The following is a 24561-nucleotide window of genomic DNA, read 5'->3' as shown; positions in this document are numbered from 1 at the left end:
TTTTCCTACAAAAATATCTGCTTATTCATATTTGCAAATTTATTATCATAAGGTTTTACTTAATATAATTTAATTTAAAAAATTTTTGTTCCTATTGCGCATTCATTTCTCTCTGCTTACTATCATTGGATCTGCTAGAAGTTTTCCTAATTTATTAGACTGTCCAAAAAAACAAGTCATCGATTTATCTTTTATTTCTATTTTTCTCTTCTCTAATTTCTTAAATTCTGCTTTTTATCTTTTTTGCCTTCCGCCCTTTCTTATTTAAAAAATTCACATCAGTGAGCTATGAATTTTCCTCCCTGTTACATTTTAACCACCTTCCCATGTGTTCAGATATGTGGTATTTGCAGCATTATTATTTTAAAATAGCTTGTCCAGTAGGTTTTATTTAGAGTTATTTACAAAAATGGTTATTAGTTTTCAAATGGTTGGCTTTTTAATTTAAATTTTTGTTAATAATTCCTAGCTTAATTGCATTGTGGCCAAAGAATGAGGCTTTCGGGGACTTCCCTGGTGGCGCATTGGTTAAGAATCTGCCTGCCAACGCAGAGGACAAGGGTTCAAGCCCTGGTCCGGGAAGATCCCACATGCCACGGAGCAACTAAGTCTATGCGCCACAGCTACTGAGCCTGCGCTCTAAAGCCTGCGAGCCACAACTACTGAGCCCATGTGCCACAACTACTGAAGCCCGCGCACCTAGACCCTGTGCTCCGCAACAAGAGAAGCCACCGCGATGAGAAGCCCACACACCACAACGAAGAGTAGCCCCTGCTCACCACAACTAGAGAAAGCCCATGCACAGCAACGAAGACCCAATGCAGCCAAAAATAAATAAACAAAATAAATTAATTAATTAAAAAAAAAAAGAATGGGGCTTTCATTATATGTGCTTTGGGGATTATATTGAATTTTTCTTTATGGCCTAATATATGATCAATTTTCATAAATGTTTGATGGGTTCTGGCAAAGAAATGAGTATCTTTTATTTGTCAGGTACAAAGTTCAATTATTAAATCAACCTTAATAATTATATTTTTCCAGTCCTATACAAACATGGGAGGGGGAGAACATTATGTAAATATGTCAAAGACAGAAGTATGTTAAGTCTCCTCCAGTGGTTTTTTTTGTTGTTGTTTTTACCTTTCTATGTATCTAAGTTATCACTTCCTCTGGTCAGGTCTAATGCAATGTAGGACATAAAAGAGTGTGACAATCAGATCTTTATTGTGACTTGTACTCTTTATCAATTCAGAGGACCTCTGTCCTATCTCATGCTTTTTGCCTGTGATTCTTGGTCTGATATGAATACTACTACATTTGCTTTCCTTTGACTTGAACTTGTCTCATGTAACTTTGCTCAATTTTTTATTTTTAACTATTTCATGTCATTTGGTTTCAAGTGTATTTCTTACAAGCACCGTATAGTTAGATTTCCGTCTTAGTTTTTGTTTTATCCAATCTGAGAGTCTTTGGTATTTTACTAGGAAAACACCATGCATTTACATTCATTGTTAACATTGACCCTGCACATCTCACTTCTATGGAAAAGCTGGTCTCTGCCTTTTTCTCTTTATCCTCTCAGCTGCTTCCTTTTGTTCCTGCATTTTGTTTTATGGACTTGGAATTTTTGCTTTAGTCTTTTGCAGACTTTGGTTAGTAGCTATTTCATTTCTAATTGTACTCGAAGTTATCATACATCTGATCATTCAAGGAGAAACAGTGCGTCCTGAATCCCTCTTATTTAAGAGGTCTCTCAGGTCCCTTTTGATCTACATTGATGTGACTTAAAGCTCTAGATTCAGATGGTCAGATTATTATTTTTCCATTCTATGATTTGTCATTTAAGAACAATTTTTGACATTTGTCTTTAGTCTGGAAGTGATACTGAAAATAAATCTTTAGACTTGCTGCTTTTTAGCTGGTTTCAGTGCTAATGCCCAGACTTCTTAAGACACAGGGGTTATCATTCTTAGACTCCCAGCTGATGGGAGCATATCTTTCAGTAACAAGTGCTCAGTATTTCCCCCAAACCTCATAAACATGACTCCCTCATCACTTAGCATGTCACAATCTAAACCAGCCTGGGTTTGTTCTTTTATAAGTAACTCACTTTCCTTCCTGGAGGCATATACAAGTTGTCATTATTTGTATAAATCACATTGTTTTCCAGAATGTCTCAGTAGAAGCCTCTATTTATTTCCCCCAGAATGCAGTGAACCTTTGCAATCTGCATATTCAGATCTTTCTGTTTGGTTTTAAGGCACAGGTGAGTTTTCCTCATTATATTCTAAGTTATCTCTTATTCTAGCCTTTTTTTCAAGAATCCCAGTTATGTGTTTGCTGCCTGCTAATCCTCATCACTTTCTCATGCTTTGTTTTCATCTCTCGATTTCTGCCACACTTTTTAGAAAATGTCTCAAGGTTGGCCTTGCCCCATCACTGATTGCATTTTCTGCATTACAATTTCCGCTTTTCACTGTCTCTAGTATGGACTTGAACCCTGCTACTATGTTTTTTCTTTCCTTGCGATCTTTCCTAACCCCATCTGTCTTAGTTTCCTAGGGCAGCTATATGAAATGACAACTGGGTGACTTAACACAACAGAAATGTGTTCTCTCACAGTTCTGGAGGCCAGAAGTCTGAAATCCAGGTGTTGGCAGGGTTGGTTCCTTCTGGAGGCTCTGAGGGTGAATCTGCTCCATGCCCCTCTCCTGGCTTATGGCATTTCTTGGCTTGTAGCTGTATCACTCCAATCTCTGCCGCTACCTTCACACGGCCTCCTCCTGTTTCTCTCCTGTCTGTGTTTCTCTTCTAATATGGACACTTATCATTGGATTTAGGGCCCACCCAGTTCATCCAGGATGATCTCATCTTGAGAGTCTTAATTATATCTGCAAAGACCCTTTTGCCAAGTAAGGTTACATTCGCAATTACCAAGGGGTAGGACTTGGACGTATCTTTTTGGAGACCACAATTCAAGGCACTATGCAATCCACGTCCGCGTCCCTTTTTTTATATCCTCATGCTGCCTTTTCCCATCTGTCGGGGCTGTCCTGTGCTTTCCTGCTCCTGTTTTGCAGAGCACGTCTTTCCATGAAGGTTGCCACACCGTTTCCTGACGTCTTCTGGTTCCTTTAGGAAACTGCTGTCAACCGCCTGCTCTCAAGTGTTGCAGAATGCTGATTCCCTTTCCATGTTCAGGAGTGTTCTTTCACAGTCCTTTGTGGTTGATGCTTTTGCCTCTGTATTGTCCATCAAACACAGAAACATGAACCCACGCTCCACAATTATAAGTAGACAGGATGTGTAGATTGCCTCTGGTCCTGTCCTCTTATTACTTGTTTGGTGGCCCCATCCCATTCTCGGGGTTTGGTCTGGGCAACAGAATCAAGTGGGCTTTGCTCAATCCATGTCCCAGTTTCCAGCAGGTTCTGCCAACTGCAGCCCTGCTGAACGAGGGTGGCATCCACTCTGGCCCAGCTAAATGGTTCTTGGATTTTCTGAACAGATGAAATAAGCAAAAGTCCCAGCATGCACTGCTACTGGGGAGTTTCCTAGTGTTCTCCCCCCCCCCACTCCCCCTACAATGATCATCTTTGCTTCCCAGAATCCCATGCACCATGAAAGCCCCCTGCTTGCCCACTTTCTCTGAATGACTAGGGGACATTACGCCAATAGCATCTGTGGGAGAGGGACAGTTATCCAGTTTTCAGACTGGCACAGATTCCAGGTCTCTGACTGCAGGCAAATGATGGAGGAGGTTCTGAGCCCCATCCTACCTTTTTTTTTTTTTTCATTTTTGCACACTTAATCTTATCTTGGTGTCTGTTTCTTTTTTTTTTAATTTTTATTTATTTATTTATTTGTTTATTTATTATTTTTGGTTGTGTTGGGTCTTCGTTTCTGTGCGAGGGCTTTCTCTAGTTGCGGCAAGTGGGGGCCACTCTTCATCGCGGTGCGCGGGCCCCTCACTGTCGCGGTCTCTCCCGTTGCGGAGCACAGGCTCCAGACGCGCAGGCTCAGTAGTTGTGGCTCACGGGCCCAGTTGCTCCGCGGCATGTGGGATCTTCCCAGACCAGGGCTCGAACCCGTGTCCCCCGCATTGGCAGGCAGACACTCAGCCACTGAGCCACCAGGGAAGCCCCCCTCTTCCTACCTTTTTCCCCGGTCTCTCTGAGCTTTCTCTCCAACACCGGCTCCCACCCCCACTATTATCAGCATGGGCTCCTCCCAGATTCTGGCATGGGGTTGGCAGCTGTTTCCCACAATGAGTAAGGTTTCATATTTCTCACTACCTTCATGGGTATTTAGTGGAAAACTAAGAATGGCTCTATCAGGGTTTCTAGTTACATGTCATCTTATATAGAAGTCCACAGGTTTTTAGTGCTTTTTTTTTTTAAAGCTCAGACTCATTCATGCACATTTATTTATTCAAAAAAAGTAGTGTGTTCACGGCTTGGCTTCATAGTGGATGTTAGGATAAATCAGCTAATAATACAGGAGAGTTCTGCAAAGATGGAGGAATAGGGAAAAGGCCCAGGCCCCCACCTCTTCCTCCCTCCGCTCTGCAAACCTGACTTCTGCAGAGATCTCTCCATCTTGAAGACCTTGTTCTTATGCTCCCAAATTAGCAGTCTGTGAAATCAGACACATTTATTGAGAACTTTCTTTTGCTCCAGGCAAAAGTAAGGGGAAAGGAAGTAGTCTAGGGGAGAGGAAGATAAAATCATTAGGATTCCTGCCCTCATGGTGCACAGTTTCCACTTCCCTGCTGTAGAGCACGGTGCCTGTTTGTCATCATGGTTTGTAATGATTATCTGAATAATCACCTCACTAGACTCCTGTCAGACTGGCAGCCCCATGAGTGCAGGAACGGTGTCTGTATCCTTGTTTGTTAGCACAGCTGGGACTGGGTAGGGCCGCCTGAAGGACAGGCCATCTGAGCTGGGCTCTGAAGGGTGGATAGGAGTTCTGTGTAGATAAGGAGGGTGGGAGCAAGAGAGAGGGGTGAAGTCTCTCTCTCTGGGGTCTCCTCAGCCCAAACTTGACCCTCCTTCCTGGCCTAGTTCTCACTGTGGTTTCTGCTGCGACATGGAGAAAGTTCCTCTCTGGATCTCTTTAGAGGCTGAACAGCCCCATGTCTGGGCCGTGCTCAGAGAAGAATGAGGTCTGCAGGAATTAATGGCCAGGTTGTCTAGGCCTAAGAGCTCAGCTGGGGAGAATGGGCAGAGGTCCATGTTTGCCTCCTCTGGGCTCCCTTTCTTTATCTTTTCAAAGCAGATATAAGTGGTGCCCGTCCCACCGTGGCAGCCGCGGGTTGTCATTACTTTCCAACAGGCACGTTCATGGCTGGGTCTCCTGGATGGGACCCAAAAGCCATTTGCCCGGGAGGCAAAATTTGAGTCAGGCCCAGCTGGGTCTTCCCATCCTTTATTTGCCCAATCCTATTAATAATTAACGGTACAGTAATGAGAATTGCTTTTAATAGAATCTGCTGCCATCACGGCATTCTGTTCCCCGCCAAGGGTTTCCCCCAAAAGGATTCACGGTCACATGGCTGTGCCTCCTGCCACCTCACTGGAAGGTCCCCTGTCGTTGTCCTTCCCTCCTCTCTTCTGGGCCTGAGCCCCCTCCCTGCTGACCTGGAAGCCCCTCTTTCTCCTCTACCATTTCCTGTCCCCTCCCTGAAGCACCGCCCACCAGCCCCTCCAGGTTCCCGCTGTGGAGTGAGGCCCCCCCTTCCACCCAGCCAAGCCTCGTCTGTCACCAGGGCAAACTGGTCCCACTGGGCAGGGACACGGTCGTCCGGAAGCAGCTGTGTGCCCAGCCTGGGTCGCGCGTGAGACCCACACCGTGCATACAGAGGCTGACACTGGACCAAAAACTCACTTCCAGCAAAGGTCAGTAGGATGGGTGTGGAGGAAAGGAAACCTGGCCAGGACGGCTTAAGTCCTGGCTTGGCCACTGTTTATGGGACCGTGGCGAGTGTTGTCACCCCTGCTTCCAGCCTCAGTTTATTCACCTGCAGAATGGGGATGAAGATGGTCCCTACCTCACCAGAATGTTCTGGGAAGAAGGGGAACGAAGCAGATTTCAGGGGAGCTCCTTAATACTCACTCCCGGAAAATACCCATGGCGTGCCCAGGGTTTAGCTATCGTTATGCTATTCTCTATGGCCTTATTTATGATATCACAACTTGGAAACCACCTCCGTGTTCAATAATAGGGGATTGGCGCAAATAAGTGTGAGCGTATCCACACTGTGGGCACTCAGCTGCTGTTGGAAAGGGGGCTTTGGGCCTGCTTCTGTGCCTGAGAATCTCCTGGGACTCCTGGGGAAATGCAGGTTCTGGGGGCCCGGGGCTGAGATCCTGCACTTCTTTTTTGTTTGTTTGTTTGTTTGTTTGCCCTGCAGCGCAGCTTGCAGGATCTCAGTTATCTGACCAGGGATTGGACCTGGGCAGTGAAAACCTGGAATCCTAACCACAAGGCCACCAAGGAACTACCCCCACCCCTGCCCCCAAGATCCTGCACTTCTAACAGCTGCTGCTTGGGGAGCATTCTCTGGGTACCAGCGGGTAGAGGCCTTGGGTGGCGGAGAAGTTTGAGTTCTGCTGGTGAAAGGAAGAACCAGGTTGCAAACCAGAATGTTCTGTGATCCCCTTGCTGGGCTCAAAGCAGAGTTCATGCTGCATACCCAATACAAAGTCTGGAGGCTAGAGGCTCAGGCACTCAAAGTGCTATGGATGGGTGATGAATTAATAGATGACTTAAGGGCTTCCCTGGTGGCGCAGTGGTTGAGAATCTGCCTGCTAATGCAGGGGACACGGGTTCGAGCCCTGGCCTGGGAAGATCCCACATGCCGCAGAGCGGCTGGGCCCGTGAGCCACAACTGCTGAGCCTGCGCGTCTGGAGCCTGTGCTCCGCAACGAGAGAGGCCCGCGCATCGCGATGAAGAGTGGCCCCCGCTTGCCACAACTGGAGAAAGCCCTCGCACAGAAACGAAGACCCAACACAGCCAAAAATCAATCAATCAATCAATCAATCAAACATACGCATCTGATTCAAGATCCTCATTAAAAAAAAAAAAAAAAATACCACTGCTTTAAAAAAAAAAAAAATAGATGACTTAAATTTTTCTCTTTGGTTTATCTTAATTTCAAAATTATCCACAGTTAACATGTATTACTTTCATAAATGGAGAAAAATGTTATTTTCTTTAAAAAAAGAACAAATGTTCTCTTCCTTTCCCTACAACACAGTCAGGGTAATATTCAGCGTGGAAAGGTGGGAACTCTGCGGAGACGAGGATCAGTGTGGATTCCGGCCTCGCTCCAGAGCCTGTGTGCCGGGCTGTGGGCTGGCCTGAGACAGCCACGAGGCCCTGGTGCTCAGCACGTCCCTACGCCAGGCTAAGCCGTCTGCACCCAGCGTCCCCGTCCCCCATACCCCCGGGAGGGGACCAGCACAAGGCACTGGTACTAGCTCCACTTCGCAGCTGAGGGAGCCAGCTGGGAAGTGAAGGACCCATCCAGGGTCCCCCAGCTCCCTGTGGGGGGGTGGGGAGGGGCCTGCCAGGAGGAAGCCCCTTCCTCCTTGAAGGTCTTCTTTTGGCCACTAGTCAGGGCAGCCTCACCGGAAAAACAGGTGATGAAGAGCTTTGAAAATTAGCTGGAGTCTTTATGTCCTGGGGGAGGCAATGGGGAGCCATTGAGTGTTCTAAGTGAAGACGAAATGATTCAAGTTGTGAGCAGCTTGGAGCAGAGAGCTGTGGTGATAGGAGACCCAGACCCAGGCCAGGAGGTGATTACAACAGGCTGGGCTGGATAATACAGAACAAGGACGATATTAGTTAACATTTACTGAACTCCTATGATGTCCAAGGACATGATAAACACTCTTCACTCAATCTTTCCAACAGCCTTAGGACGGTGCTGTGGTTCTCCCCGTTCTGCAGATGAAGAACTGAGGCTCAGCGCCTCGAGGAGGTGCAGGTGGGATGAGGACCCAGGTCATGTGACTTCAAAGTGGGTACCCTTAGCACAATGCTACCCCACAGAGAGAACAGAGGGAAAGGAAGATGGGTCCCAGGGAAGGAGTCGGGTGTGAGGATGGAGCTGGAGTGGGATGGGGTGGGATGGAGCCATCCTTTGACCAGCACTAGTGACCCCATCTCCCAGGCAGGCCTTGAGCCAAGCTAGAGGATTAGAGATAAACAAGACACAGCCCCTCCTGGACGGTCTAGTGGAGGTGAGAGACAAGTAGACATGGCACAGAGGGTCAGGGGCACCTGCCCGGAGGAGACAAAGCCCCGGCTGAGTCCTAAAGAATGAACAGCTGATCCGATGACACAGGAGAGAATTCCAGTCCCCCAAACAGCATGTGCAAGGGCACAGAGGCCGGAAAGTAGCTGGTCTGGCTGGAGCACAGGCGCGGTGGGGAGCGGGGAGGCTGCAGGGGTGGGCAGGAACCAGGTCCCCAGAGCCTTCAAAGCCAAGGGAAGGAGCCGATTTCAGGCATTTGAGCTACTGGGTCATCGTGGGCTGGGGTGACACTTCACCAGAACTGCAGGGCCCTTTGTGGAGTGTGGGTCATTGGGGGCCGTCCCGGAAGGGGTCCTGGAAGAGGCTGGTGTGGCGTTCCAGGCGGGAGATGGAGGAGCAGTAGAGGGGGGCACGGTGGCTGTGGGCGGGGCAGATGTGCAATTCCCTAGGGAGGCAGAGTGACTGCACACTGTGGGAGGCGTGAGGAGGAGAGGAAGCAGGATGGCTGGGCGCCACCCGTGGGCGGTGGTTCCCAGAGGGGGGGGGATGAAGTCTGGGGGACTCACTCGCTCTGTGGGCAGCGGAGAGGGGCAGGTGTAGGGGACTGCTCTCCAGGGTGCCCTGGATGTCCCACACCCTAGCTGTGGTCCTCCCATGGGGCTGCTGGGAAATTCTGGCCCCTGTTGCTGTGGCTGTAGGGCTCTGGCTGGAATCCCTGATGGGGTAGAAGGCGCCAGCCCAAATGATGCTGGAGCTGCCTCGAGCTGAGGTAGGGGCGGCATCTCATCAAATCCTCCCTCCAGCCTCTCTCAGCAGGAACACACTTGGGGTAATTTGCAGAGGGGGGAAACCGAGGGCTGGTGTCCTGTGCCCAAGGACACACATCTGGAGGGTGATGGGATCCATCAGAGAGGCTCTGAGACTGTCCCTGGGCACTTTGCTTGTCCAGGCCAGAGGAGGGGGGGAGAGTGCATTGTGACCCCTGCTCTCTGGGAGCTAGCCCTCCCCTGCCAGCCCCTGCCCAGGGACATCAAGTGGTGGGGCATGGTGTCCTGGAGCCGTGGCGGGAGCTGGCCCTGGATCAGGAACGGGAGAGCGAGGGGGAAGCAGCTTGCAGAGGGGAGAGGGGAGACAACCCGAGCTGCAGCCTTTCTTAACAGCACTCCCCTGCTTCCTGGGAAGCAGACAGCCCACTCTGCACAGTATCACACAGGCACTGCACCCAGCAGATGCAGCCAGAAACTGGCACTGCTCACTGGCCCGGCTCAGCCAGCAGCCAGGACCACAGAGGTTGAGACCTTTGGGCTGGGAGCGCTTGGGTCTCCATCTCTTAATTCCATGGCTGTTACCCAGTTAATTCTCACTGAACCTTATGGGGTGGGTACTATTACCATCCCCATTTTACAGACGAGGACATTGAGGCCCAGAGAGAATGACATGAGCTGGAACCTGAAACTTGCAAGGTGGAGGGCCTGCCTTCCCAGTAGACATCCAGTGAAGCCCAGCTCCTTGGGTGGTGTCCTCACGCACAGCTGGTGAGGGGGCTTTCATCACCCCACGTGAGTAGCTGGAAACTGAGGCTCGGCCTGGGTGGAGGCTGGGGCAAGGTCACACAGTCAGGCTGCAAGTCCCCTTCCCCTGCCCCATGCCAGCCATCGGCCTCCCTGCTGACCCCCACAGAGGGGAGTGCCAGGAGGTCCACGGGAGGAAGCCCCTTTCTCAGGGCCAGAAGGGAAGAAGAAGAGACAGGGGCGGGTGATCCAAGGTTCTGGTCACCTGAGCTGGTGAGACCTGGCTCACCTTGCCCAAGGAGGTGGCCCTGGCCAGCAGACCCGGGCAGCTCGCCGCACACCCAGATGCCCCAGGAGTGTAGGATCAGTCAGAGACAGAGCCAGCTTCATCTCATCACATCCATGCATCGTACTGTGGAAGCCAGATCTGGAGGTTCTAGAGCAATGTTCCGGGAGCTCAAAAGGAGCCTCAGTCCCCCAGCCTCCCAGGCCAGGTACCCCCGCCCCAAGATGGGACCCCCTTGGCAGGCAAACCAAAATCATTTGGGAAATTCTACAAGCTCTGTCCTTGTGTTGGAAACAAACCATCCACATCAGCACATGAAGGCACTGAGAAGTCCCGCAAGAAAGAACCCTACTCAATTTTGCTTAATCCAGCCTTGCCCACAATTTACTGAACCATGAACTCCACTTTTTCCATGAAGTATGTATTAGCATCTGTGGCAGATTAAACATGGCCACAGATTCTTTGGCACTCCCGTCATCGAGAGGTAGGGTCTATTCTCCCTTCCCTTCAATCTGGGTGGGCCATGTGACTGCTGTGACCAGTGAGGATGACAGAAGTGACACTGGAACAGTTCCAGAACTGGCCTGGCAGCTTCACCTCTTGCCTCTTGGAGCGTTGAGTTTTGACACAAGAAATCCAGTCTAGGTTGCTGGAAAGGGCATAGGATGCGGCAGCAAGATGAGGCCATCCTGGGCACCCAGCCCAGTGGAGCCTTCAGATGACCCCGGCCTCAGCTGCTATCTGCCTGCAAATGCATGAGAGACTCCAAGCAAGAACCTGCCCAGCTAAGCCCCATCAACCCCAGCATCACCAGAAAGACTAATAAACTAATGCTTGAAGCCACTGCACTGGGGGTGGTTTATCACACAGCAGCGGATAACTGGAACAGCGTCCTACAGACCCCCTCAGGTGATGACAGGCCTCCACCCCATCCTCCTTGTGCACCACACCATGCCAGACGCCTCAGTCCTTGCACCATGCCTTTGTTCAGGGCACGCCCTCTGCCTCCTTTCCTATTTGGGAAGATCTTTCTAGACTGAGCTCTTAGAAAGCCTCCACTTTGAAGACTTTTCTAACAACCATCAAGGCAGCTGCAGCAACCCAAGTCTGGGATCTGCCTGGGCTCACACTTCCACCTGTACGAACTGGGACAGGTTTGGGCCTCAGTTTCCTCAACTGTAAAATGGGGATAATAATGGTAATTACTGCATGAGGCTGTTGTGTAGATTTAACAAGGCAACAGGGGTAAAGCCTATGGTAGGTGCTGTATAAATGTGGCCATTACTAGCTGCTCAGTTCCTCCATTGGCATATGGCCTAACACTGGGAGAGGGGCATTTGCACTCTGGCTCCCCGGGACCAGGCATTCACTCTCCGCAGGTTGGGTCTCCTGTAGCTCAGCCAAGCATGGCCTCGTGAAGTTGCTGGTGCTCAAGGGAGGTTTGGTGGAGGATGAAAGGCTCATAGACTCCTCGACCGTCCTGCTGGGAGGATCCTTGGAGATTAGGGAGCACAGCTCCCTTATTTTTACTGAGGTCCAGAGAGATAGCGGGCCTGACCCAAGGTCACACAGCTGGTTCTGGAACTGGACCCCAGGCCTCAGCATCCCATCCCATGCCGTGTCTGACACGGGGGTCCCCAAGTCTCAGGGACCGGTCCCCTTTGACTCCCCTAGTCCCTCTCGTGTCCCCCCTGCCCCTGGAGCCTCCTGAGGTGCAAGTTACCCCACAGCCTGATCGCTGGCTCCATGGTGAGACCCACTGGCTGCGGAGGGCACAGCCTCACCGAGGGTCCTCCTCGCTCTCCCTTTTCTCTGTTCTCTCCATAGATGCGATCAGCCAGGGAATGTGAACTGGGCACCCATAACGTGCCAGGCGGAGATGCAAGCTGTCCTGCCAACCACAGACGGCCGTGGGAAACCCCAAACCTGCATTCGGGGAAACACGTGGGGATGCTATCAATTGCCCCGGCCTGCACGTGCAGAAGTGTGTGAGAGCCTGACACGTGGCCCAAATCCCAGCCGCTCCTCTCACTAGCTGGGGGATCCTGGGTGTGTTACTGCTCCCAGCCTCACCTTCCCCATCTGTAAACTGGGGGAATAAGAACCCTTCCACCAGGGATGAGCTCCACTTTGGAGAGCCAGGGGCCATGTTGGGCATCTGGACCAACGCCCCTCCTTCAAGATCTGACAGCCCCTCCCACCGCCTCTCCACCCTTTCTTCCTGTCAGTTCCTAGGTGGGTTCCGGTTCTAAACCCACATGGGGTGTCCTGGGGCTCAAGGAGGGTAGAGTCTAGAACCTTTGGGGAGGATCACAGGGTCCTAGAGAAATCCTTCCTGCAGAGGAAAGGTGGCTGGCATGGGCAGGGCAGGCCTCGGGCTAGGGGCCCACAGGCCTCAGACACCAATGCCAGCCTGTGTGGGAGCCATGGGATTCTCTCCCCCAGGGTTTGTGAGGATGAGTTTGTGTGTTTGTTTCATAGAGGGTGTGTGTGTGGGGGGTGTGTGTGTGTGTGTGTGTGTGTGTGTGTGTGTGTGTGGCGTTTGCCCGGTGGGGGGAGCTGGGGACGGGGAGGGGCTGGTCCTGCAGCTGCCTTCAGTCGCAGGAGAGCTCCACAAGCCAGGCCTGTCCCTGCCTCTGGGGCAACCCCAGGACCCTGCTTTGGGAGCATTGCTACTGCCGATTGCTGCTGCAGCCTGATTAGAGCTGAGAGCTTCAAACAGAGCCCGCCTGGCAATAGGCCTGGAGCCCGGGCTTAAAGGGGCCGCTGAAATTATAAATAGCCACCTTCCCAGTGACTCCCCAGTCCTTCCCGGGGCGTGGGGGGGGGGAATGTTCCACCAGCCCCTTCACCATCTTCCAGCGCAGCCACCAGCCAGCTTCAGGGGGGAGGGGTGGGGCAAGGAGGAGCTGGCGCCTGTCAGAAGGGTTGTGCTCAAACAAACAAGAGTTCGTATAGTAAATGACACACTGGTTTTAAGTTGCAGGGAGCAGGGAGTGTCTGCCAAGAGACCCAGCTGGTGACCCTGAGGATGCTGCCCGAGGATTCCTCCATTATTAACGAATATGCTCCGTCTCCCCAGCTCTTTGCGCTTCTGTGTCAGGCTCAGAAATGGCTTAAGGGGAGGGGCTGGCATTCAACTCCGGGGTCTAGGCAACCATGCCAGCCATCTGGCCTCGCTGGAACTCAGTTTCCCCACTCCTGGAGGAGAGGAGACAGGCAGGGGGGAGAGACAGAGGGAGCAGGCAGTGCAAACCGAGGACCCGTTCTGGGTCAGGCACCGAGGCAAGTGCTGTGAAGGGTGGGATCACCTCTGAGCCTAGGTCCCAGCTCACAAAAAGCGAGTCCGCGAAAGTCAGTTTTGTTGAGCTTGTTAAATGGCTGGTAACCCCGGCCCCAGGTCCCTTCCATGCCCACCAGGCACTTCCCCTCTCAGGGCCTCCCTTTTCCATCTGTGAATTAAAGGATAGACAAGGGCAACGATGACCCGCATTGGAGCGTCTGCCCTGCTGGCAGGGGCTGCTGTGGCCCCGCTGCACAGGTGGGAGACCGAGGCCGGCCAGGTGTGCAGGAGCTCTCGGGACCACACTGCCAGGACAAAGCCCAGGAGGGATTAGAACTCAGCTCCGTCTCATTCCACACCCGAGCTCTTAAACTCTCCCTTTGTGCGTGCCTGTAACTGATCGCCCCACCAACTGATTAACTGATTGATTAACTGATTGACGGATTACCTGCCACGGCCCCTCCTCCCGACGGGCCTTCCAGGGAGCCCCCTCCGGCCCCCACTGCCCAGCTCACGTTCCTCCGACCACCCACCCCAGGTGCGTCCCCAACAAGCAGCGTGGAAGGGGGCGGGGCCGGGGCGGGGCTCCCGCGGCTTCCCGCCCCGGCCCACCAGCAGCCCGCTTCTTAATCTGCAGCCCTTGTGGCTCTGCCTGTCGCCCGCCGGTTGTCAGGGAAACGACCTCTCCCCTCTGAACCTTCAAAGGGCTCCTCCCACTCCTGCGGGCGGGAGCTGGGGTCCTTGGATAAGAGACTGGGGAGACAGAGACGGGGGAGGGACAGCCAGAGATGGAGAGACAGCGCAGCGAGAGGGAGAGACAGGGAGACAGAGACAGAGACGCACCCTGGCAGGGAGAGACACAGGCCGCAGAGAGAATGGAGGTGGAGTAAAAAGAGACAGAGAAAAGAAAACGCACCCCCGCCCCTACCACAGCCAACAGAGGCAGAGAGATGGAGAGAGACAGTCACAGCCGTGTACAGAGACAGGGAGAGAGATCGTGGGAGAGGCGGGGTCAGCATAGAGATGGGGGGTGGGGGGAGGTGGACGGGGCCCCCCAAAGAGAAAAGACTAGGGCCAGCCAGGGGGAGAGAGTCGGGAGGGGGCGAACTTGTGAAAATATTTATAAAATGAGAGTTTCTAAATTCTTTTTGCATTTCCGTAGTAAATTATTCATCTGTGTATCTCCCTCTCTCCTAACTGCTTAGGGAGCTGTCAAGGGGGGTGTGGCTTTCTGTGCCCCCCCCCCCCCGTCTTCCTCCCCCACCCTCTTCCTCACCCCTCCCCCACCTCTCTCCGTCTATCCCCTTCCCCCCTCCCTAATCCTCTCCTTCCTGCCCCTTCCTTCCCTCCTCCTCCCTCTTCTCCCCACTCCGTTTCCTATCCCCTCTAACCCCTCTCCCGCCTCCTCCTCCTCCCCAGTTCCCTCCTCCCGCTTCCCATCTCCCCCTCCCCTTCCTGCTCCGGTTGGAGCTGAGCACCGGAGGCTGGCGGGGAGGGGCCGCCGCCCGGAGGTGACCGGCTGCCACGCTCTCGCGTTTCCTCCCCGCCTTAAATAAGAATAATCGTCTAAGTCAGCGGGGCTGGGATTAAAAAAACACTCGTCGCTGGCAGTCTGGCACCCCCAACCGGGACCACGGAAATCTTCCTCCAGAGGACTGGGGACGCTGGAGTTGGGGGGAAGGTGGGAGCTGGGCCAGGAGGGGGCTGCCGTCCCAGGAGGGCCCCGGCTGGAGCCAGAGGCCACACTGCTTCCAGGGGACCTTGCTGAGCCTCAGTTTTCTGCTCTGTGGGATGGGGCCAAAGACTAACTTCCTGTTCTCTAGGGCCAAACCAGCTCTCAAATCTGTCTGTGAGTCTAGAAGTTTTCAAGGCCCCTCTGATCAATCCCCACAGCTGATCAGGCAAAAAGGAGGAACAGGGGAAAGAGTCTTCCAGGTATGATGTGAGTTCCTAAAATCAGGCAAGGAGTGGGGAAAAGCACGCCCAGCCCGCAGTCACAGTGGGCCGCACCACTCTCAGTCTGTGGCCTTGAGCACAGCGTCTGTTTCCTCACCTGCAAACTGAGCCAGTGATGCTTCCCTCCCCTTGACCGAGGACAAGGGCCCTCCCCCTGCGAACTGCTACACGCTGCACACATGTCAGCGGCTAAGTGGCAGTTGTTCCCTGCTCCATGTCACCTGTGCCCAGCCATCCCCCTCCCCGCCAGCCTCCAGGTCACCTGCACTAAACAGCAACAGGAAAGAGGGCAGGAACCCCTTCTCTCCCAGCAAGGAGCAGTCAGCACCAGAGAAACCAAGGTAGGTGGCAGATCAGAGCCTTCCCTGCTACCGACACCAGCCCAGAAGTCACGAGCGAACCTTTGGGGATTCTTCAGAGATCTGCATCCTTTTTCTCCATGTGATGCTGCAGGTGGAAGACAGCCTTCCCTTTCTGGGCCAGGAGGCCCGGGGGTCAGGTCCTGAGTTTGATTCGTGACCCTGCTGTTTGACCTTAGCCTTTGACCTTTCCCTCTGGGGCAAAGAGTTCCAAGGTTCCTTCCAGCCCCTGCCTGTTTAGGATTCTTATTACCGCTGTTGATAGTGATGAGCGCTACTGGTCCATGACTCACTAGGTGCCAGGAGCAGTGCTCAGAGCCTCTTTCAGCCTCCCCCCACCCTTCTCATCTAGGGCCCAGTGACTACTGCCCCATTTTACAGATGAGGACACTGAAGCTCAGAGTGGGGACTTGCCTCAGATCAAGAGGCTGGACAGCGGCTGACGGGTGTTCTCGCTTTGGCGACACAGAAGGGTGTCCTCACCCAGCTCCCTGTGCTGCCCACAGGGACATCTTAGGTCAGGTCAGTGCTGCCCGGAGGGAAGGTGGCCCTTGGGATCAGAATTGTCCAGCCTGCCCCAGCCTAGTGACGTCAGGCCCGACAGGACCCTCAGAAACACTGGTCTCTGATCTGAAGACTTCTCTTCGTCTTTTCCATAAGCACAGTGAGAAATGCATTGGGAAAATGACCCCCCTCTGGCTAATTATCCCACATCCTGTGACCGGTGACACCTTTGCTGGCCTAAAACAGTGGCTTTCAAGCCTTTGATAGACCCTAAGGGGCACTGGGAAAAGGGGGGCAAAGAGGGCCAGGGTGGGCTCCTGCTTCGTTCAGTATGCATCACTTGGGCAAGATCTATCTTGAGAAGGAATAAGGCACAAGGTTGAGGTGGGAAGGTGCATGTGAAGAACCAGTTTGAAACCCACTGTTGTAAATAATTAGGAGCCGTTTGGGATGGAGAATTGTGGCTTCCTGAAGTCCCCACTTACGTAACTTGGCTCTCCCCCCCCGGCTGCCACCCCAAGGGTGAGCAGACAAACAAAACTGCAACTAAAGAGGCTTCTCCCAGGACTCTCTGGCCCAGAATCCTTTACGAGGTCATTGCATTCAGTCACTCAAACAGGCCCACCAAGTGGGTGCCCTCATACCCACAGTGTGAACGAGCAAACTGGGGCTCAGAGACCGTCAGTAATTTGCCCAAGGTCACACAGCCAGCACGAGGCTCAACTGGGACACTCGGGCTCTGACACTGACCGCCCTCCCCTGAAGAAGCAGCACAGTCATCCAGCACGTGTCATTGGCTCTTGCCCCCGTCCTGCTTCAGTCAGTGTCAAGCCATCCCCAAGGGTTTCTTTGGGCACCAGGAGGACTCACAGCTTCTCACGAACAGATCTGAGGAGCCGTTCAAATATATTCAGGGAAAAATACCAGCCTCGGCCCAGGACAGAGCTGGTCCTGCTGTGGGCACTGCCATGCCCTCCACGTACCCACCCCTCAGCCAGGGCCCCTCTGTCCCCGCTGCAGGTGACAGCCATGTTTGCCACTCCCCGATGGAGTTGTCCCTAAAGTTCCAGAGCCCTTGTGCCTCCAAGAGGCCCCAAAGCAGAGCTGCGAGTCTTCCAGGAGCCTGTTTTCCATACCACCCTCTCTCTCCCTCACGTCTGTGTTGGACCAGGTTCTGGGGCTGCCACCACGCTGCCCCCAATCAGGCCAGGCCCTGGTTAGTCCTGAGCGGCATCGCCTTCTTCCCTAGAGATGGAGGTCCCCTCAGGAGGGAGGTGAGACAGAAACAGCCTGGGGTTGGCCTACTTTCCACCTTGCCCGAGAGACCCCGACAGGTAGAACCCCCCGGGCCCAAGGTGGGGCCCGCTCTGAGCTTAGGAAGAGTCAGTGTTGCCGATGGTGGGTGGGGGATGGGAGACAGAACAACGGAGCAGAGGGGCAAACTCACTTTTCCACCAGCTGAAGGCACAACAGGGCAAATCGGGCCGGCTCTCAGCCTCCGGGTGTTTGGGAAGTGAAGGAATGAAATCCCGGCTCCCGTGTGTGGAGTGAATGGAACTCTCTTTGGAGGTGGGGAAGTCATCAGCCCCTGCTCAGTTGGTACCAAACCCTGTGGGATCTGCTCCCTGGAGCTGGACCGGCAGCTTCCAAACTGGAAGCAGAGTGGGGAGGGGAGGCCCAGGCATGGCTCTGGGTGAAGGATGGGGGAACTGGGAGGGGAAACTAATACCGACTTTCAGTCCCACTCCAGTGACTCATACACCCCACCTTTAGCGAGAAAGGCAGAGATTTTCATCATCATTATCATTAAAGGGGGTGGTTAGAAACGCTTAGCATCTATGGAAGAGGGAGATCGTTCATGCACACACGTTAACCATAGTTAGTCATCTCTGGGTGAGGAGTATTGATGATTTTTACCTTCTTGCTTGTCGCTTTCGGTGTTGCTTGAATTTATTTATTTTACAAGAAGGGTGTTTTGGTTTTCTCCAGAAACAACAGTGAGGTTACCCCAAAAAAGAAAAAAATTTTTCAAGTCAACAAGACTAAACTCTGTAAATACCAAGACACTCTTCCAAAGAGATGCAGCAGATAGGAAAGCAACGAAGGGAAAAAGTAAGAGGCTGATTGTTCTGCAACCCGAGGAACCAAAGAACCAGACCCAGTGAGTCCCGAAGAAGAGAAGATGAGTTTCAGAAACTCGCTGAAAGAAAGCTCTTGGGGGAACATGAGTGCCGTTGAGAGGAACCAGTAAGGAGAAGTTCTGTGAGGTCTCCAGCGAAGAGCTGGAACCCAAGAGGACTCAGCTCAGGCTGGGACCGGGACTCAAAGGCTGCTCTCTGGGCACCACGGGCAGGGTTTGCTTTCTGTAAGATGGGCATGGCAAGAGCACCAGTATTAGGACTGGCATCGCAGAGTCGAGATGGGAAGGGCACCCCCTCTTCCTGCTTCCCCTCCTCAGTGTCCTCTTTGGAAAACCCCCTGGGATGGAAAACTCGGCTCCACTGGCAACTGTTCTAACAAGCCCCTCCTGACCCTGGAGGCAGCACCTGCTGCCAAAGAGCTGTCAGATGGTTCCATGCACCTGCCCTTTGACCAACAGATTCCATTTTTAGGAATTTAGACCACAGAAAGCCTCACACGGGAGACAAGGGAAAATGCACAGGAAATTCATTGCATCACTGTTTATAACAGGAGAACTTTGGAAAACGCCTAGACACCCATCCAGGGGGACTGATTACATAATGGGAAGGCACTGCCCAGCGGAAGAGCAAAAAGCTGTGACAAATACCTGCCTGCTCCTTCAAGGAGTGAAAAAGAGCAATAAGCCTTCGTTGGTATTTCAAGAAGGACACCTGGTACACACCTTGCTTGTCAACGTGCAGAATAGTCCTGGTAGCTGTGGTTGCCCTGGGAAGGGAGCTGGGGGCTTGGGTAAGAAGGAGAATAATTCTACCCTTAAACCCTTTTCTCTTTGATTCACTTCACCGTGAGCATGTACTCCCTAGGAAAGCCATCTGCTGGCCTTCCTCCCACTAGGATGCTGAGTAGAAACTTTTGGTGCTCACCCACCCTCAGTTCTCCTCTCCTTCTCAGGACCCATCACCCTTGCCGCGGGGTGATGTGACCAGTGCTGGCCAGTGGATTGTGGGAAGAAGTGATGTGTTGTTCTTTTCCCTGTCTCAGTGACCCAGAGATGGAGGTGACACAGGACAGAGGCAGCGTGGACCCCTGAGCTTTCACACGGAGGGCAGTTGCCCTGGAGAATCACCCGGACTCACAGCAGACTTTTGTTGTGTTGAGACAGTTCAATGTGGGGCTTATTTGTTACTGCAGAACAACCTAGCCTTGCTAAATGATACACATTTGGAAAACCACATTCTGGTTCAAGGGGTACGAGAGAGCTTGGACAGGTCCCTTGACTCCTCCAGGCCTCAGTTTCCCCATGTGTGTGGTGAGGCAAGGGGGCTTTTCTCCTCTGACTAGGGCCTGTGCTGCTCATGTTCCCAAACCCTAAAGGCCTGAGGAATATCTGCCAATACTAAGGGCTGCTGGTGTGGAGTGCTCGCTGGACCCTGGCCACTGGGTAGGCCACCGTGGGGATATCATGGAATCCTCACAGTGGCCCCAGGAGGGAGGCACTATCATTATCCCCATTTCCCCAGCAGGAAACTGAGGCTCAAGGAGGTAAGGTCACTGGCCCGGAAACCCCAGCATCTGGGATTCTTAACTGCTCTAGTGACAACTGCCCCCTGGTATTTTAATTTATCTCTTACAAACACAACTTAAAAGAAAGTCCACTGTTGACAACTCGGGAGAGCTTACAATAAGGATTTTTTTTTTTTTTTAATTTACCAACTTAACCATTTTTAAGTGTACAGTTCAGTGGCATTAAGTCCATTCACATTCTTGTGCAACCACCACCACCATCCATCTCCAGAACTCTTTCTTTTTGGCCGCACCTTGCGGCATGCAGGATCTTACTTCCCCCACCAGGGATCGAACCCTATCCCCTGAAGTGGAAGCGTGGAGTCTTAACCACTGGACCACCAGGGAAGACCCAGAACCCTTTTTATCCTGCGAAACTTTGTACCTGTTAAACACTAACTCCTTATTTACCCCTCCCCCCAGGCCTTGGCACCCACCATTCTCTATGAATTTACCCATTCTAGATACCTAATATAAGTGCAATCATACAATATTTGTCCTTTTGTGTCTGGCTTATTTCAGTTAGCATAATGTCCTCCAGGTTCATCCAAATTGAAGCATGTGTCAGAATGCCCTTCCTTTTTAAGGCTGAATGATATTCCATTATATGTATGTACCACATTTTGTTTATCCATTCATCTGTTGATGGACACTTGGGTTGTTCCCGCCTTTTGGCTACTGTGAATAACGCTGCAATGAGCGTGGGTGTACATATATCTGTTGGAGACCCTGCTTCCAATTCTTTGAGGTATATATCTCAAAGTGGAATTGCTAGATCATATGGTAATTCTATTTTTAATTTTTTGAGGACCCGCCATACTGTTTTCCTCGGCGGCTGGACCATTTTACATTCCCACCAATAGTGCACAAGCTTCCAATGGTAGTAGCCATCCTAACAGGTCTTAGGTGGTATCTTATTGTGGTTTTGATTTGCACTTCCCTGATGGTCACTGAGGGAATGGGATTTTTTTTTTAATGCCACTGGTGCGGTCCTCTGGACCTGCTTCCAGAGGAGGAAGCAGGGGGCCGCTGCTCCAGTCCTGGGGACGTCGTAGCCACAACTCAAAATCCTCGAATCCCAAACAGGTGAGTGGGGCTGTGCTCCTGGGGCACAGTGTGACTGTGTGCCCCAGTGACCTGTGCCCACCCCAGCTGGGGTCCCAACTTCTCCAGAACCTCAGCCTCTGATGTTGCAACCCCCTACTTCCCCTACTGGGCCTGAGCAGGACTGAGCTCGGCCTTTCCAGCCCCACCTGATCCTGTGACCCACTCGAGTCCCACCCAGGCCTGGGACACAGAGCGCAAAGGAGGCAGCGTCACAGGGAGGTGGGGGGTGGGGGGAGAGGGGCCGGTCATCTGCATGTCCCTTGTCCTTCCACGTCTAGTCTAGTGCAGCTTTGTGTGTGGGACAAGGGCAGGGACTTAGGAGCCAGACAGACTCAGTCTGAGTTCCATCTCTGCCATTTGCCAGCCGCGTGACCTTGGATAAGCCACTTCCCTTCCCAGCCCTCACTTTTCTCATCTGTAAAATGGCTGAAATGGTGCTTGGCACATAGTAAGCACTCACTAACCACCTCCCTTAATTACCAGCATTATCATCATCCTCATTGTCATCCACATCCAGAAGTACGATCGGGTCCCACCTGTGTCAAACAGTCCATGGCTCCCTATTGCCGGCAGGAGAAAATCCAGCACATTCTCACGGACTGGTGGGCACTGCCCGGACTGGTCCCTGCTGACGTCTCCAAACTCCTCTTCCCCTCACTCATCACACTGCAGTCACCTGGGCTGCCTCCTGTCCCTCAAACACCCAGCACTCCTTTCTGCCACTGGCCCTTTGCATATGCTTTTCCTCCTGCCTGAAATGTGCTTTCTTCACTCCACTCCACTCCCATCCCTCCCACAGTTAACTCCTAAAAGGCTCTGTCTCACTTCAAACATTACTTCTTCCAAGAAGCCTTCCTGGACATCCCCACCCCTTGTCCACATGGGAACCCTTGGCCTTCACGGCTCTGTACCCACCCCCACCCCCTGCATAGTGCTTCTCCCAGCGCTCACAGTACTGAAATGTGAAATTATTTGAGGAATGTCAGCCTCCCCAGGTGAGCTCAGCGAGGCCAGAATCACGACCGTTTTGCTCCCCATTATCGTGCAAGCACCAAGGACAGGGTTGACGCAGGGGCCCCCCAAATATTCATCAAATTGAATTATTAATTTCCAGAACCTCCTTGATTTGGGAAACTCAAATTCTTTTCAACACAGACAATCCATTACTTACATAACGAAATAGGCTTTAACTTTCATACCTTTGTAAGACTTTTCCACTCATGACACGAACAAATCTGAGAAAACCCTCAGCTTCATCCTGTGTCCTAATTTTTCAGCTCGTGGTCACTGAACTCAGAGCAGCAGCTGTTCCTGCCGTGCCTCCTCGCAGCCCAGCCTCCGGCCACCCTTTCCTCAGAACACGCAGGAGGCTGCGGGCTGCTCCAAGTGTCACCCCTTGCCTGGGGATAAATGCCAACCATGAGTAATGGCGGGTGGCTGAGGGAGACAGAGACGCATATTCAGCCCAGTCAGCAAGATCAGCGAAAGCCAATGTGGCCCCTTGCCCGGGGTTAGGGCCTGACTCAGCCGGTCCACACACAGCAGCCCCCCAACCAGCTGGGGAGTGAAGGTGCGGACCCCCAGGGGAACACGGGACAGGACGCCCAGCGAGACGTGTTGCCAAATCCCGTGCATTCATTGGTTCCTGCATCTTCTCCCTTGTCTATTTCAACAGCCCAGCGACTAGTGTCTGCTCCAACCAGTTTAGGGGAGGCCCTAGTGAGGCCCAGGGATCACCCTCTCCCCAGGCTATGGGATGCTCTACAAGATGCTTCAGAGGGCCCCAGGGGAGGAAGTATTCAGAGAGGGGCAGTGTTGAGGTCCATTCCAATGGTTCTCCATGAAAGAACTTTCTTGATGCGGTGATGCAAATAGGCTACAGGAAACAATCACCGTTAGTACCACTGGTGCTGTGATTGTGTGGGGCCAGCTCAGGGAAGGTGACACCTTGAGGACTGGAAGAAGGGTGGATTGTCCCAAAACATAGACGAGTTGGGGGAGGACTTAGGACGTGGGGTCACCGTCCGGTTGGGCTCCACAGACACGGAGGGTGAGGGTGAGCCTCAGGGGGAATGAGACTGGTTGAGAGGGAGGATCTGCGCCTGGAAAAAGGAGCCTGGCCTGGGTGGGGGTCCTAGGTTCCCCCAGGGCTCACATTCCTGTGGGATAGATGATATAGACAAATGGAAACAAACAAGCAATTAGATGGGATGTGGGAGGTGGCAAGGGCAAGGGGCGGAAGTGGGTGGTCAGGGAGGACTCCTGGCGGGGAGAGGGTGGGCCCTGGGGATATCTGGGGGGAAACTGCAGGAGAGATGGCCCAAGGGACTCCAGGGTACCGTGAACTTGAGAGAGTGGAAGAGAGTGGGGGTGGGGTGGGGGAAGGAGAGGGAAGTAGGGGAGGGGTGGGAGAGGGAGAAGGGGTTGGGGGGGGATGTCACACTCACCCACATACACACAGGGAGAGCTTCTCCAGACAGCTGTGCATGCCCCTTGTTTCCTTCCCAGAATTCCCAGGCTCACCCATCAGGCAACAGGCTACACCCCATCCCCCAATAATCAAAGTCCTCCTCATCTATGCAGAGCTTTAGGGGGTCTCAGCCTTTTTGGATCCTCACAGCTGCCTGTGAGGTGTCCTAACCCCCATTCTGCCGCTGAAACAGCAGAGGCTTTCGCTGGAAAGGGGAGCAGATTTGGGATGGGGATGGGGGAGGCAAGAGGCCTGGAAACCCTCAGGGAAATTCACATTCCAGCTGCTTGCCAGCCCAAGGACAAGCGTTCTCAGCTGCTGTCACATCAACACACACACATGCACACTGACACGCACGTGTGTACCCGGACACACTCACAATCCCACCCTCACACTGTCATGCGCACACACTGGCAAACAGATAAACACAATGACACACAAGCATAGCCCAACACACTACCACACGGCACAAACATACACACACACACACACACACACACACACACACACACACACACAACTGCCTCTCTAGTTGGTCTGAGCTATCTGCTCCAGAGTGGCCATCTCTTTAGGCTGGAGCCTCCTCTGGGAAATGTTTCCATCTTCATATGATCCTCCAGGCTGCCCCCCAGCTGCTGGGTCGCCTAAAATCCTGAGAAATAAGGAAAGATTCCTTTAAAACGCACACTTCAAATTTTAGGCTGAAGCAGTATTTTGGAAATTTGGAGCTCAGTCTTCAGGCTCAGTCGGATGTGGGCTTGTGTTACCAGGCAGGTGGGGACAGGTAGGATGCTGAGGGCCCGCGAGGGGGGCTCGGGTTGCAGAGCAGGGGGTGTTGGCGGGTGGTTAGTCTGGGCAGATTCCACACCTGCCCCACCCCCCATGGCTGGGAGCAAACTCCACAAAGCAAGAGCTGGCCGGGGGCCGAGGGGGTCAAGGATACCGCTCTGGGAGTCCCACCCCACCTCCCACTCACTCTGCAACCCTCCCCAAAGGACTTCGCTCCCGTGAGCCTCAGTTTCCCCATCTGTACAATGGGTGCGATCCACCTCTTAGGGCTAGTGTGAGTTAAATGACATACATCATACCTACAAAGTTACAAGCCTTGGAAGC

General features: G+C 52.7%; 1 protein-coding gene across 1 annotated transcript in view; it reads right to left on the bottom strand.

Moving 5' to 3' along the window:
- LOC103005422 (uncharacterized) overlaps positions 1–22299 on the bottom strand; it is a 67192-nt gene extending 44893 nt beyond the window's left edge. The window contains exon 1 of the mRNA XM_057547577.1: positions 22178–22299. The gene's annotated coding sequence lies outside the window, so the exon portion shown is untranslated. The remainder of the gene's footprint in view (positions 1–22177) is intronic.
- Between the last annotated feature and the right edge of the window lie 2262 nt (positions 22300–24561).

This window comes from Balaenoptera acutorostrata, chromosome 6 (assembly GCF_949987535.1).
Source record: "Balaenoptera acutorostrata chromosome 6, mBalAcu1.1, whole genome shotgun sequence".
NCBI lineage: Eukaryota > Metazoa > Chordata > Mammalia > Artiodactyla > Balaenopteridae > Balaenoptera > Balaenoptera acutorostrata.
Note: the sequence above shows the minus strand (reverse complement) of the source record. Positions and strands in the feature narration are given on the sequence as shown.